We start from the raw sequence: 16593 nt of genomic DNA, 5'->3' as shown, positions 1-16593 counted from the left end.
AAAAATACAAAATTTAGCTGGATGTGGTGGTTGCTTGTAGTCCCAGCTACTTGGGAAGCTGAGGTGGGAAGATCTCTTGAACCTAGGAGGTTGACGCTGCAGTGAGCCAAGATCACGCCACTGCACTCCAGCCTGGGTGACAGAGGAGACCCTGTCTCAAAAAATAAACAAATAAATAAATAAAAGTATCATGAGCGTTCAGAGAAGGGAGAGCAATTTTTCAACTCAGGAATCGAGAAGCTTTTATAGAGAAAGCGGTACTTAAGCTGGTCATTGAATATGGGTAGGTAGATTTGGAGTTGTAAAGGAAGTGACCTTCTAGAAGGAGGAAAAAGAAGCAAAGGTAAAGAGGCAGGAAGCCAAGGGGTACATTAAAGCTTGTGAAGTAATTCTGTTTGCCTGACAAGTGACGAACTTTATGGACAGTGGGACGAAGGACTGGAAATTGCAGCCAAATCACAAGTGAACGTCTGGATTTACTTCTGATATGGATAGCAAGCCACGGTATGTTTTTAAACTAGTAGATAACACAAGAAGCCCCAGAGCCTGGCCTGGCCACTTAAAGTGTAGGTTGTGTAGCGTACTATCTGGAGTTCTGTCTCTCTTCCCTTTACTTCTCTGTGACCTGAGACGGGTCTCATCTCTGGGTCTCAGTGATAGCATGTGTAATATGGGGATAATAATGGTACCTACCTCTTAGGATTGTGCAGATTAAATTCATTTATACATTTATAAAGAGCTTAAAACAGTATACAGAAGACGGGCTTTATAAGTATTAGCTATTATTAGTATGATTGAAGTTGAGCTTCAGAGAGTTTAAGCCGGTGGCAGAGGAGGGTGGCTGGCAATAGGAGGAAAGGAAGAAAGGCCATGAGAAACTGAAGTGAGGAAGACAGGCAATGGAGACAGAATGTGTGTTGCTCACAACCATTTGGGGATTTTGAATCTTCTCCTTCCTACAACCACCCCCTCTCCTCTCTCAGCCTCCAGGTTCCCCTGTGTGCCTCCCAGGCAGCTCTGGGCAGGTGGTCCACACAAGACTCTCACATATGATGCTTCATCACTGAACAGGGCACCCAGCCTCCCTGACACCCATTTTTACTCTTCCCATTCCTGTGAAAATGGGAACTAAAGCTGCCATAGTAGCTCTTCAGTAAAGACCCTTCTTTCCCATAGCCTCACAACACAATCATATGCCACAAGTTTTTAACGTTGCACATCATTTTATGATTCACATCACATTTTTCTATGGAATGTTGACTCGCCTTATTCACTTGTATGTCCTCAGTGCTTAGCACAGAGTTTGGAAAAGAGTGAATGGTCTGGGACTGTTTACTATCCAAATGAAAAAACTAGTGGAATAATGAGTGGGAATTATCTCTTCCTCCATTTTTCTCTCTCTTTGTTAAGCAAAGTGTTCTAATCAAAAGACTTGGAAGAAAGTCAGATACATAGCAATTGCTCAATAAGGGTGGTTAGTATATTTTATACTTAATCCTACTATACTGTTGTTCACAGTCTGCCCTGCTTAGGGCCTGGTGTGAGTATAGGGAGAAGGAAGCTCCTTGGGAGGAGGGCTTGGGTCCCCTTCCCAGGTGAATCCCCTACTCAGTTCAGAAGAGGTACTTGATTCATGTCCATTCAATTAAACTGGTTGAGCTTCAAACCCATCTGATTTGGGTTCAGGGGAGGTTAACAAATTTCTCAGTAATTGATGGCCCCCTCTTCCCCAATCACTGCACTGAACCTTTGACTTCTCAATCAGATACCTGTACCTAGAACTTTGCCGTAATGGAGTAGAGTGTGACCAGATGGGCCACAGGGTTGGGCCCATCCATCTGCCTCTGAGGATCAATTTCCCAGACTACTTCTTTACAATCACATCACAGACTTCACTGGGTTAATGAGGTTGTAGAGACAGCCTTATAGGTGGCTGTACCATACCCTTGCAGAATGGCCATCATTTTGGGAATAACAGAAATGCTTTAAGAACGGGGTTGTCCATTTATAAAATGCGGTAAATTATGTCTGTGTCTAACTTACAGGAATAACAAATAAGCTAATTAGATAATTGGAAGTTTTGTTGGGTTCTTTCAAAAGTAAAGCATTACAAAAGAAACTCCTGTTGCTGAAATTATTATTCAGAACGAACTTCTTAAAACTCTAGTCTCTTGTATTCTTGGCCACACCAAGAATACAAGTGTGATATTGTAGTTTTCATTAATTAGTATTGTACTAATGCAGTCTCTGAAAAGCGAAATTAGTAAAAATTCTGAATTCTACAGGTTTAGAAAGGAAATACATTATTAATATTATTTAAATGCAGACTAAAGGAGCTAAGGAAGAAGAGTAATGTTGCTAGAAGGAAGCATTATAAGATATCATTTAGATTTGGTGAGACTTGGGGTCTTAATTCCAGCTGACTCCTCTGAGCTTCAGTTTCTTCAACATGTGAGAGAAATGGACCCGGTCATCCCCAAATTCCCTTCCCCTGTGATCAGGATAGTAACTCTTGCTTTGCAAATATGTTAAGAGACTTTTTAAATCCTTATTTCAATTTATTTTCCTAAGTAAATTAAACATTTGTCTGATATTTAATTACACTATTGTTTGCTTTATAAATCCTTTTTTCATGGCGAAGTATTTCTGTACCTTAACCCAGCCTGACTCATTACACACCATATAACCCACAATTCATTACTGTGACATGTAAATGGCTACTGATATTCAAAGCAATGGTCCAGGACCCTCATCCCTGTCTTGAATCTAGCTTCCCATTGATCTTACTATCTCTGTCCAATTTGGAATACTGTCTGTCTCAATGTTTCCATTTGGTCTCATAATTTAGAGGTAAGATAGTTTGCTATACAATGTTATGGCCAGAGTCCTAGGAACACTGAAATCCTTTTCTGCCTTTCTATCTGATATGGTTTGGCTCTGTGTCCCCACCCAAATCTCATCAATCTCATCTCGAATTGTAATCTCCATAATCCCCACGTGTCAAGGAAGGGACCTAACGGGAGGCGACTGGATCATGGGGGTGGTTTCCCCCATGCTGTTCTCGTGATAGTGGGTGAGTTTTCAGGAAACCTGGTGATTCTATAAGTGACAGTTCCTCTTTCACATGCTCTCTTTCACCCACTGCCATGCTTCCTGCTTCCCCTCCTGCCATGACTGTAAGTTTCCCAAGGTCTCCCCAGCCTGTTGTCTAACTTACAGGAATTATTCCTGTTATTCCTGAAAGTTGGACACTGTGAGTCAAACCTCCTTTGTTTACAAATTACCCAGTCTCAGGTAGTATCTTTATAGCAGTGTGAAAACAAACTAATACACTATCCTTGCCAGAGGGTTCCCAAGGGAGCAGTGACAGAATAGGAATCATAGTATCTCCTTATTTTTAACAGCTTTATTGAAGTATAACTGATATACTCCCCCCCCCCAAAAAAAAAAACCTGTGCATGTTTAATGTATACAGTTTGATGAGTTTGGAGTACTTAGTAATAGCTAAGTCCTTAGTAATAGCTAAGCCAGCAATTGCTAAATATAGGTCTCCCTTGTGATGCTTGGTTTAAGAAAGCAGATTTTTGGCTGGAGAAATGGAGAGAGAGGGACACTAAGCCCCAAGACAGGCCCTGCATCTGCTACACAACCACCAGTTTAGACTGAAGGGTAGACTCATGAGAATGGTTGGCTCATCCAAGGAGGTCATGTGCTGCTTCCATCTGAGGATCAGCTAGGCAGGGGCACCAGCCTTTGAAGCACTATAATCCCATCCACCAGGAATGCAGGTCCAATCAGACAGATCTGTCTCACCTATCCAGTTGGCAATTTCTTTTCTCCTATGGTGGAGGTAGTATTCTCCTATGGATAGGTAGACCTATCCAGTTGGCAATTTCTTTTCTCCTATGGTGGAGGACCAAGGTGGGGAAGCAAGGTGGAAGTAAGAGTGGAAGGAGATTGAAGGGTCTCTTCTACCTACACTTCCCATGTTTGTGGTTGAGCCTCTGCTCTTCCCAGTGGACTTTAACTGACTCTTACCTCTGGCTCTCAGGACCTCCTATCACAGCCCCCTTCCTGATTCCAATTCCTACAAACCCCTTGGCTGGTACTTTGGCTGTGTCAACCCCCAGCATGAATGTTGTTTTAGGTCTTCATCTCCCACTTTCAAGATATGTAACATAAGAGTGAAGATTCCTTAGTGCCTAAGAAAGGGATTTTAAGAGAGATTTAATAACTACATGAGACTTTGGGAAAATTTAACCACAAGAGAAAATATGTGTGTTAATGTGTGTATGTGGATATATAGAGACAGAATATTTATTTTTTTAAAAAAGGAGAGTACCACTTGACACAAATAAGAACATTATAACAACCACAAAAGTTTCATGATTAAGAGAACAATTTTCATTTGTTTCCAATGCCCCAGGATAAATCAGGACCAATTTATCAAATTCCAGGTCTGAATTTCTTTACCCCTTCTCCTCCTACTTAAAAGATACCCAGCCTCAAACCCATCTAACTCAAGACTATTTGGGTCTTTTAGAATTATAATTTTGCTTCTTTATGTCTTTATTGCTCCTTTGATAGAGAAATTGAAAAAAAGAAAAAGATATGAAGGAGAACAACAAAAAGCTATAATTATGAAGATTCAATTTAATTTTAAAGCTTGTGGACAGAAAAGAAGAAGCCAGAAAAGAAGGAACCAAATTAATTTAGCAGGGAAGCATTGCATGAAATATTGTTGAAGTTTAATAACCATGCAAAGACAGATGATATGTGTGGAAAAATTAGTTGTAGGACCTCATAATAGTCTATTAATATTTCCTACAGGCGCAAAACCCTTTCCTGAATAATTGTGACAAAGTAATCTTTTGAAAAAGAGAGAGTTGAAAAAAGAATCTTCAAAAGGGGACAGTGATGATGAAGGCGCTGGAAGGAGAAGGAGACTCTATGTCAGTCAGGAAATCTGCAGGTATGTTTGATTTAACTCACCATGGCAAGACAAGAGAAATCAAGCTCACAGATGACCAGAAATCATGTGGAGGGCACACACATGGGCACAATTGCACTGCAGAACTGTAAAACAAATAGTGTGGCTTTTAGACATAACTTAGTTGATTTCATAGATATTTATGAAAATTATTTAGTATTCCTGCCTATGAGGTCAATATGGTTGAATTCTCAATCATGCAGATGAAAAAACTAAGATGCATAACAATAGAGTCACTGGTTCCAGAGGCCCCCAGGAGATGCAGGGGGGAAAAGGGAGGCCCCTGCCTCAGACAGTGCAGTGGGCCTGGCTGCCTCCCCTTGACCCAGGGAAATGGAATGGCAGCTTCTGGCTTTGTCTTCCTTGCAGGGGCCTAACCCTCCTTCTGATTTTACAAAGTCTGAGCTCCCAAGAGGAAAGCATGTGAATTCCTTTTATTCTGATTTCACAATATAGTTTATTTTATACATCCCAAATTCCGGAAATTATTAGTCTAGTGAAGACTCAATATGTTTATTAATTAAATTGTGTTGCATTTGGGGAAGGAAAAGAGGTAAAGGTAAGGGATGTAATATTTGTCAATAATCTATTATTTCCAAAGGGTGAAAATGTATTACTTTCTCTAATTATTACAACAAATTTTCAAAGCAGTTGGCATTATGCCTATTATGCAGAAGAGGCTTCTAATTTCACCTCATTCTGGGAACTGGCGGAGTTAAGGGGTTAAACCAAACACACTACCTCCAAAAAAGGTCTTTGCCTGTGAAAGGATTGATTACGTTTGTTCCCGTTTTCCTCCTACAAAGGTCTCTCCTGTTCTTTATTGACTCACAGAGGCTGCCTCTGTTGCTGGAAACTTGGTCCCAATTGTTAAAATTACCTCTATTGAGGACATGGCTTGTGTTGAGGGACCACATTTCTTTTCTCTGGAGCATGGTCCTGCCATAATTTAGCCTCTCCATTGCATAGGTCCTGATGACTTGGGTTATGTAGGATAAGGGTCATGATCAATGAAAAGTTCAGTTTATGAAAAGTCTGCAGGACTTCCGGGACAACTGAGAACTCACTTCTTCCAGAATAAGATGATCAGAATATCTGAAACATGAACACGTCAGATAAAATAGTTGAAAATCTGGCAGGAAACACTGAAGAATTTTGGATGGCATATGGGTGGGGTAGGGCTCCATTTATTACAACTCTCATCTTTGGATAAGCACCATATTGAGACTTTTAAGGAGCAAAACTATTCCCCCAGGTTTCTACCTAGTGGTAAGGGGTAGAACAGGTTAACGCTCTATTTTGTTTTAGCCATATTGAGCCAAAGTATGTACGTATGACTGGGATAATGGGACACACATCAACATCTTCTCAAAGGGCCATGGTGGCTATGGCACATAATGTATTGGACTGTGGAGGGTTATTTACATAATTTGGGTTTGATTGATATGATCAAGGCCAGCACCAAATTATAACTTTCACTTCTTTTGCTCCTTATGATGGGCCACACCAAGACCTATCCTCTCCACCTTGAGCTCTTCAGTACATTATTCTTAGTCCAACACATTAAAGTGGTGGTCATAGGTACTAATCCTGTGCAGGATTATACTTGCAGCTCAGGAATCATGAAAAGCTTCATAGGCTCCTCTTCCCATTCCCAAGTCCTCTCTTTTCAAAGAAATATTGAGACCTTTCCTTGGACTATAGAAAGCAAGGTACATCCCTAGTTCAGACGTGTCTCTGCAAATCAAGAAGTGACTGTTTCAGGCCAGACAAAGACAATAAGCATTTGTTAGGAATGAACACTCCCAGAAGCCAGGTGACAGCCACATGGTATGTGAGGTATGATAAAGCTTAAATCCTAGGAACTTATCCTAGAAGCTCAAGGATTTCTACTGACGAGACAGCAATAATAATATGGTCGTTTGAGACTATGTTGGGGAGGGTCATCCCTGGGGAGCCCCAAAAGGTGAAATCCTGATTTGGGGGTATAAAGTTCAAATGTTGCAGCCAAGGCCCCTGTATTAGCTTATTCTCATGCTGCTAATAAAGACATATTGGGTATAAGACTGGATAATTTATAAAGGAAAGAGGTTTAATTGACTCAGAGTTCACCATGGCTGGAGAGGCCTCAGGAAACATATAAGCATGGTGGAAGGGGAAGCAAACATGTCCTTCTTCACACAACAGCAGGAAGGAGAAGTGCCAAGCAAAAGGGGGAAAAGTCCCTTAAAAAACCATCAGATCATGTAAGAACTCACTATCATGAGAACAGCATGAGAGTAAATGCCTCCATGATTAAATTACCTCCCACTAGGTCCCTCCCATAACATGTGGGAATTATGGAAACTATAATTCAAGATGAGATTTGGGTGGGAACATGGCCAAACCAGATCATTCTGCCATGGCCCCTCCCAAATCTCATCTCATAACATTTTAAAACACAATCATGCCCTTCTAGCAGTCCCCTAAAGTCTTAATTTATTTCAGTATTAACTCAAAACTCCAAGTTCAAAATCTCATCTGAGACATGCAAGCCCCTTTCATCTATGAACCTATAAAATCAAAAACAAGTTAGTTACTTTCTACATACAATGGAGGGGACATTGGGTATTGGGTAAATTGGGTAAATACACCTATTCCCAATGGGAGAAATTGGCCAAAACAAAAGGGCTACAGGCCCCATGCAAGTCTGAAATCCAATAGAGCAGTAATTAAACATTGAAGTTCCAAAATGACCTCCTTTGACTCCATGTCTCACATCCAAATCATGCTGATGCAAGAGGTGGGCTCCCCTGGCCTTGAGAAACTCCACCCCTGTGGCTTTGCAGGGTGCAGCCCCCATCCCAGCTGCTTTCATAGGCTCCTGTTGAGTGTCTGTGGCTTTTCCAGGTACATGGTACAAGCTGTCAGTGGAGCTACCATCCTGGGGTCTGGAGGACAGTGGCCTTCTTCTCACAGCTCCAATAGTCAGTGCCCCAGTGGGGGCTCCAACATCCCATTTCCCTTCCACACAGCCTTAGCAGAGGTTCTCCATGAGGGCCCCACCCCTGTAGGAAACTTCTGCCTGAACATCAAGGTGTTTCTATACATCCTCTGAAATCTAGACAGAGGTTCCCAAACCTCAATTCTTGTCTTTTGCATACCCACAGGACCAACATCACGTAGAAGCTGCCAAGGCTGGGTGCTTGCACTCTCTGAGGCAACATCCTGAGCTGTACCTTGGCCCCTTTTAGCTATGGCTGGAGTGGCTGGGATGCAGTTCTGAGACTGCTCACAGCAGGGGCGCCCTGGACCCAGCTCAGGAAGCCTTTTTTGTTCCTAGTCTGGGCCTGTCACGGGAGGAGCTGCTTTGAAGACCTCTGACATGCCCTGGAAACATATTTCTTATTTTCTTAGTGATTAACATTTGGCCTCTCATTACTTATGCAAATTTCTGCAGCCAACTTGAATTTCCCCTCAAAAATGGGTTTTTCTTTCCTGTTGCATTGTCAGACTGCAAATTTTCTGAACTTTCATGCTTTGTCACCTCTTGACTGTTTTGCCGCTTGGAAATTTCTTCTGCCAGATACCTTAAATCATCTCTCTCAAGTTCAAAGTTCCACAGATCTCTAGGGCAGGGGCAAAATGCCAGCAGTCTCTTTGCTAAAGCATAACAAGGGTCAGCTTTGCTCCACTTCCCAACAAGTTACTCATCTCCGTCTAAGACCACCTCAGTCTGGACTTTATTGTCCATATCACTGCCAGCACTTTGGGCAAAGCCATTCTCCAAGTCTCTAGGAAGTTCCAAACTTTCCCACATTTTCCTGTGTGCTTCTGAGCCCTCCAAACTGTTCCAACTTCTGCCTGTTACCCAGTTCCAAAGTCACTTCCACATTTTGGGGTATCTTTACAGCAGCACCATACTCCTGGTGCCAATTTACTGTATTAGTCCATTCCCATGCTGCTATAAGAATATATCTGAGACTGGGTAATTTACGAATGAAAGAGGTATGACTGACTCACAGTTCAGCATGGCTGGGGAGGCCTCAGGAAACTTACAATCATGGGAGAATGGGAAAAAAACATCCTTCTTCACATGGCAACAGGAAGGAGCAGTGCCAAGTAAAAGGGGGAAAACCCTCTTATAAAACCATCAAGTCTCATGAGAACTCACTCACTATCATGAGAACAGCATGAGGCTAAATGCCCCCATGATTAAATTACCTTCCACACTGTCTTCCCAGGACACATGGGGATTATGAGAACTACAATTCAAATAAGATTTGGGTGGGAACACATCCAAACCATATCAGCCACCATTACCTTCTTTACAGTTTTCCTTCTAGCAGGAAGGGGACACAGGACTTTTATATCTTATCCAATTTCTGGCTTGCTTTCTTATATTCCACTTCTTCATAAAAATTATTTTAGCCGGGGGGGCGGAGCAAGATGGCCGAATAGGAACAGCTCCAGTCTCCAACTCCCAGCGCGAGCGACACAGAAAACCGGTGATTTCAGCATTTTCAACTGAGGTACTGGGTTCATCTCACTGGGGAGTGCCGGACGATCGGTGCTGGTCAGCTGCTGCAGCCTGACCAGTGAGAGCTGAAGCAGGGCGAGGCATTGCCTCACCTGGGAAGCGCAAGGGGGAAGGGAATCCCTTTTCCTAGCCAGGGGAACTGAGACACACAACACCTGGAAAATCAGGTAACTCCCACCCCAATACTGCGCTTTAAGCAAACAGGCACACCAGGAGATCATATCCCACACCTGGCCGGGAGGATCCCACACCCACGGAGCCTCCCTCATTGCTAGCACAGCAGTCTGTGATCTACCGGCAAGGCAGTAGCGAGGCTGGGGGAGGGGCGCCCGCCATTGCTGAGGCTTAAGTAGGTAAACAAAGCTGCTGGGAAGCTCGAACTGGGTGGAGCTCACAGCAGCTCAAGGAAACCTGCCTGTCTCTGTAGACTCCACCTCTGGGGACAGGGCAATAACAAACACAGCCGAAACCTCTGCAGACGCAAACGACTCTGTCTGACAGCTTTGAAGAGAGCAGTGGATCTCCCAACACGGAGGTTGAGATCTGAGAAGGGACAGACTCCCTGCTCAAGTGGGTCCCTGACCCCTTAGTAGCCTAACTGGGAGACATCCCCCACTAGGGGCAGTCTGACACCCCACACCTCACAGGAAGGAGTACACCCCTGAGAGGAAGCTTCCAAAGCAAGAATCAGACAGGTACACTCGCTGTTCAGAAATATTCTATCTTCTGCAGCCTCTGCTGCTGATACCCAGGCAAACAGGGTCTGGAGTGGACCTCAAGCAATCTCCAACAGACCTACAGCTGAGGGTCCTGACTGTTAGAAGGAAAAGTATCAAACAGGAAGGACACTTACACCAAAACCCCATCAGTACATCACCATCATCAAAGACCAGAGGCAGATAAAACCACAAAGATGGGGAAAAAGCAGGGCAGAAAAGCTGGAAATTCAAAAAATAAGAGCGCATCTCCCCCGGCAAAGGAGCGCAGCTCATCGCCAGCAACGGATCAAAGCTGGACGGAGAATGACTTTGACGAGATGAGAGAAGAAGGCTTCAGTCCATCAAATTTCTCAGAGCTAAAGGAGGAATTACGTACCCAGCGCAAAGAAACTAAAAATCTTGAAAAAAAAGTGGAAGAATTGATGGCTAGAGTAATTAATGCAGAGAAGGTCATAAACAAAATGAAAGAGATGAAAACCATGACACGAGAAATACGTGACAAATGCACAAGCTTCAGTAACCGACTCGATCAACTGGAAGAAAGAGTATCTGCGATTGAGGATCAAATGAATGAAATGAAGTGAGAAGAGAAACCAAAAGAAAAAAGAAGAAAAAGAAATGAACAAAGCCTGCAAGAAGTATGGGATTATGTAAAAAGACCAAATCTACGTCTGATTGGGGTGCCTGAAAGTGAGGGGGGAAAATGGAACCAAGTTGGAAAACACTCTTCAGGATATCATCCAGGAGAACTTCCCCAACCTAGTAGGGCAGGCCAACATTCAAATCCAGGAAATACAGAGAACGCCACAAAGATACTCCTCGAGAAGAGCAACTCCAAGACACATAATTGCCAGATTCACCAAAGTTGAAATGAAGGAAAAAATCTTAAGGGCAGCCAGAGAGAAAGGTCGGGTTACCCACAAAGGGAAGCCCATCAGACTAACAGCAGATCTCTCGGCAGAAACTCTCCAAGCCAGAAGAGAGTGGGGGCCAATATTCAACATTCTTAAAGAAAAGAATTTTCAACCCAGAATTTCATATCCAGCCAAACTAAGTTTCATAAGTGAAGGAGAAATAAAATCCTTTACAGATAAGCAAATGCTTAGAGATTTTGTCACCACTAGGCCTGCCTTACAAGAGACCCTGAAGGAAGCACTAAACATGGAAAGGAACAACCGGTACCAGCCATTGCAAAAACATGCCAAAATGTAAAGACCATCGAGGCTAGGAAGAAACCGCATCAACTAACGAGCAAAATAACCAGTTAATATCATAATGGCAGGATCAAGTTCACACATAACAATCTTAACCTTAAATGTAAATGGACTAAATGCTCCAATTAAAAGACACAGACTGGCAAACTGGATCAAGAGTCAAGACCCATCAGTCTGCTGTATTCAGGAGACCCATCTCACACACAGAGACATACATAGGCTCAAAATAAAGGGATGGAGGAAGATCTACCAAGCAAATGGAGAACAAAAAAAAGCAGGGGTTGCAATACTAGTCTCTGATAAAACAGACTTTAAACCATCAAAGATCAAAAGAGACAAAGAAGGCCATTACATAATGGTAAAGGGATCAATTCAACAGGAAGAGCTAACTATCCTAAATATATATGCACCCAATACAGGAGCACCCAGATTCATCAAGCAAGTCCTTAGAGACTTAGAAAGAGACTTAGACTCCCATACAATAATAATGGGAGACTTCAACACTCCACTGTCAACATTAGACAGATCAACGAGACAGAAAGTTAACAAGGATATCCAGGAATTGAACTCATCTCTGCAGCAAGCAGACCTAATAGACATCTACAGAACTCTCCACCCCAAATCAACAGAATATACATTCTTCTCAGCACCACATCATACTTACTCCAAAATCGACCACGTAATTGGAAGTAAAGCACTCCTCAGCAAATGTACAAGAACAGAAATTATAACAAACTGTCTCTCAGACCACAGTGCAATCAAACTAGAACTCAGGACTAAGAAACTCAATCAAAACCGCTCAACTACATGGAAACTGAACAACCTGCTCCTGAATGACTACTGGGTACATAACGAAATGAAGGCAGAAATAAAGATGTTCTTTGAAACCAATGAGAACAAACATACAACATACCAGAATCTCTGGGACACATTTAAAGCAGTGTGTAGAGGGAAATTTATAGCACTAAATGCCCACAAGAGAAAGCAGGAAAGATCTAAAATTGACACTCTAACATCGCAATTAAAAGAACTAGAGAAGCAAGAGCAAACACATTCGAAAGCTAGCAGAAGGCAAGAAATAACTAAGATCAGAGCAGAACTGAAGGAGATAGAGACACAAAAAACTCTCCAAAAAATCAATGAATCCAGGAGTTGGTTTTTTGAAAAGATCAACAAAATTGACAGACCACTAGCAAGACTAATAAAGAAGAAAAGAGAGAGGAATCAAATCGACGCAATTAAAAATGATAAAGGGGATATCACCACCGACCCCACAGAAATACAAACTACCATCAGAGAATACTATAAACACCTCTACGCAAATAAACTGGAAAATCTAGAAGAAATGGATAATTTCCTGGACACTTACACTCTTCCAAGACTAAACCAGGAAGAAGTTGAATCCCTGAATAGACCAATAGCAGGCTCTGAAATTGAGGCAATAATTAATAGCCTACCAACCAAAAAAAGTCCAGGACCAGATGGATTCACAGCTGAATTCTACCAGAGGTACAAGGAGGAGTTGGTACCATTCCTTCTGAAACTATTCCAATCAATAGAAAAAGAGGGAATCCTCCCTAACTCATTTTATGAGGCCAACATCATCCTGATACCAAAGCCTGGCAGAGACACAACAAAAAAAGAGAATTTTAGACCAATATCCCTGATGAACATCGATGCAAAAATCCTCAATAAAATACTGGCAAACTGGATTCAGCAACACATCAAAAAGCTTATCCACCATGATCAAGTGGGCTTCATCCCTGGGATGCAAGGCTGGTTCAACATTCGCAAATCAATAAACATAATCCAGCATATAAACAGAACCAAAGACAAGAACCACATGATTATCTCAATAGATGCAGAAAAGGCTTTTGACAAAATTCAACAGCCCTTCATGCTAAAAACGCTCAATAAATTCGGTATTGATGGAACGTACCTCAAAATAATAAGAGCTATTTATGACAAACCCACAGCCAATATCATACTGAATGGGCAAAAACTGGAAAAATTCCCTTTGAAAACTGGCACAAGACAGGGATGCCCTCTCTCACCACTCCTATTCAACATAGTGTTGGAAGTTCTGGCTAGGGCAATCAGGCAAGAGAAAGAAATCAAGGGTATTCAGTTAGGAAAAGAAGAAGTCAAATTGTCCCTGTTTGCAGATGACATGATTGTATATTTAGAAAACCCCACTGTCTCAGCCCAAAGTCTCCTTAAGCTGATAAGCAACTTCAGCAAAGTCTCAGGATACAAAATTAATGTGCAAAAATCACAAGCATTCTTATACACCAGTAACAGACAAACAGAGAGCCAAATCAGGAATGAACTTCCATTCACAATTGCTTCAAAGAGAATCAAATACCTAGGAATCCAACTTACAAGGGATGTAAAGGACCTCTTCAAGGAGAACTACAAACCACTGCTCAGTGAAATCAAAGAGGACACAAACAAATGGAAGAACATACCATGCTCATGGATAGGAAGAATCAATATCGTGAAAATGGCATTACTGCCCAAGGTAATTTATAGATTCAATGCCATCCCCATCAAGCTACCAATGAGTTTCTTCACAGAATTGGAAAAAACTGCTTTAAAGTTCATATGGAACCAAAAAAGAGCCCGCATCTCCAAGACAATCCTAAGTCAAAAGAACAAAGCTGGAGGCATCACGCTACCTGACTTCAAACTATACTACAAGGCCACAGTAACCAAAACAGCATGGTACTGGTACCAAAACAGAGATATAGACCAATGGAACAGAACAGAGTCCTCAGAAATAATACCACACATCTACAGCCATCTGATCTTTGACAAACCTGAGAGAAACAAGAAATGGGGAAAGGATTCCCTATTTAATAAATGGTGCTGGGAAAATTGGCTAGCCATAAGTAGAAAGCTGAAACTGGATCCTTTCCTTACTCCTTATACGAAAATTAATTCAAGATGGATTAGAGACTTAAATGTTAGACCTAATACCATAAAAATCCTAGAGGAAAACCTAGGTAGTACCATTCAGGACATAGGCATGGGCAAAGACTTCATGTCTAAAACACCAAAAGCAATGGCAGCAAAAGCCAAAATTGACAAATGGGATCTCATTAAACTAAAGAGCTTCTGCACAGCAAAAGAAACTACCATCAGAGTGAACAGGCAACCTACAGAATGGGAGAAAATTTTTGCAATCTACTCATCTGACAAAGGGCTAATATCCAGAACCTACAAAGAACTCAAACAAATTTACAAGAAAAAAACAAACAACCCCATCAAAAAGTGGGCAAAGGATATGAACAGACATTTCTCAAAAGAAGACATTCATACAGCCAACAGACACATGAAAAAATGCTCATCATCACTGGCCATCAGAGAAATGCAAATCAAAACCACAATGAGATGCCATCTCACACCAGTTAGAATGGCGATCATTAAAAAGTCAGGAAACAACAGGTGCTGGAGAGGATGTGGAGAAATAGGAACCCTTTTACACTGTTGGTGGGATTGTAAACTAGTTCAACCATTATGGAAAACAGTATGGCGATTCCTCAAGGATCTAGAACTAGATGTACCATATGACCCAGCCATCCCATTACTGGGTATATACCCAAAGGATTATAAATTATGCTGCTATAAAGACACATGCACACGTATGTTTATTGCAGCACTATTCACAATAGCAAAGACTTGGAATCAACCCAAATGTCCATCAGTGACAGATTGGATTAAGAAAATGTGGCACATATACACCGTGGAATACTATGCAGCCATCAAAAAGGATGAGTTTGTGTCCTTTGTAGGGACATGGATGCAGCTGGAAACCATCATTCTTAGCAAACTATCACAAGAACAGAAAACCAAACACCGCATGTTCTCACTCATAGGTGGGAACTGAACAATGAGATCACTCGGACTCAGGAAGGGGAACATCACACACCGGGGCCTATCATGGGGAGGGGGGGAGGGGGAGGGATTGCATTGGGAGTTATACCTGATGTAAATGACGAGTTGATGGGTGCAGCACAGCAACATGGCACAAGTATACATATGTAACAAACCTGCACGTTATGCACATGTACCCTACAACTTAAAGTATAATAATAATAAATAAATTTTAAAAAAAAATTATTTTAGCCATGCCTACAATTAGAAACAGCATGTTTGACCATACTCCCAATTTCATTCACCAATTTTATAGGATCTATTAATTAGTTCATTCTCCAGACACTGATTAAGCACCTGTATTCTGTGCCTGCTCAATGTTGAAATGAATAACTTAGTCTTTGGGTTTCAAGATTATGTATCTCCATGTATGCCTATGTAACAATCCTGCATGTTCTGCACATGTATCCCAGAACTTAAAGTATAATAAAAATTTAAAAATTTAAAAAATACACGTGAAGACCTACATTTTATTTTAACTAAAATATGTAAACATACATTAAAATGCACCATCTTTTCATTAGTTCACTGATTATTATGAGGACCTTGGCTTTCTTGTAATAAACCATAATCAACAGGCACAGTTTCTTTAAAGCAAGGCAAATCTTTACTTAAAATAAAAAAGCAATCTAAGAGAAAAAAAAGAGATTATCTATCTCAGAACTTAAGACTATATTCAGAAAATTAGACACAAAAACACTCAGGATTTTCTAGCCCAAAAATTCTTTATGACTAATAATGTAGAACAACACACACATTAAATTATAAATGTATTAAACCTTCTTTTGCCTTTTCTTATTATTTTTTCCCTTTCATCAGCCAGTTGGAAAATCCATGGCCATTTTTAATTATTATAAAATTGGAGACCAGATATTTTAGGGAATATCTGTATTTTACAGACCCCTACCTCAGACATAGATACATAGCCTGCAAATAACCCATAACTCCCCAGCTTCTGAAAGAACATACTCACTTCCACTGTCCTCATCCTGGCCATTCTGAACTGCAACCCAGCTATGATAAACTGATGACACCATCTGCTGTTTGGAGCAGGGAACAGTAATGCTCACAGTAGTTTTGGTAATTAAAACTTAATTGAATCTGTCTTCCCTACTTCCTTGGCTTTTCTACTCAACCAGAAATGTGCACACGCTGAATCCATTTTTTCTCTGTCTCTCAGTACTCCCCTGCTTTTTGTTAGTAAGTTAGTGAGCT

The sequence above is a fragment of the Macaca thibetana genome, chromosome 2, assembly GCF_024542745.1.
Source record: "Macaca thibetana thibetana isolate TM-01 chromosome 2, ASM2454274v1, whole genome shotgun sequence".
In the NCBI taxonomy this organism is placed as follows: domain Eukaryota; kingdom Metazoa; phylum Chordata; class Mammalia; order Primates; family Cercopithecidae; genus Macaca; species Macaca thibetana.
This window is presented reverse-complemented; position numbering follows the sequence as displayed.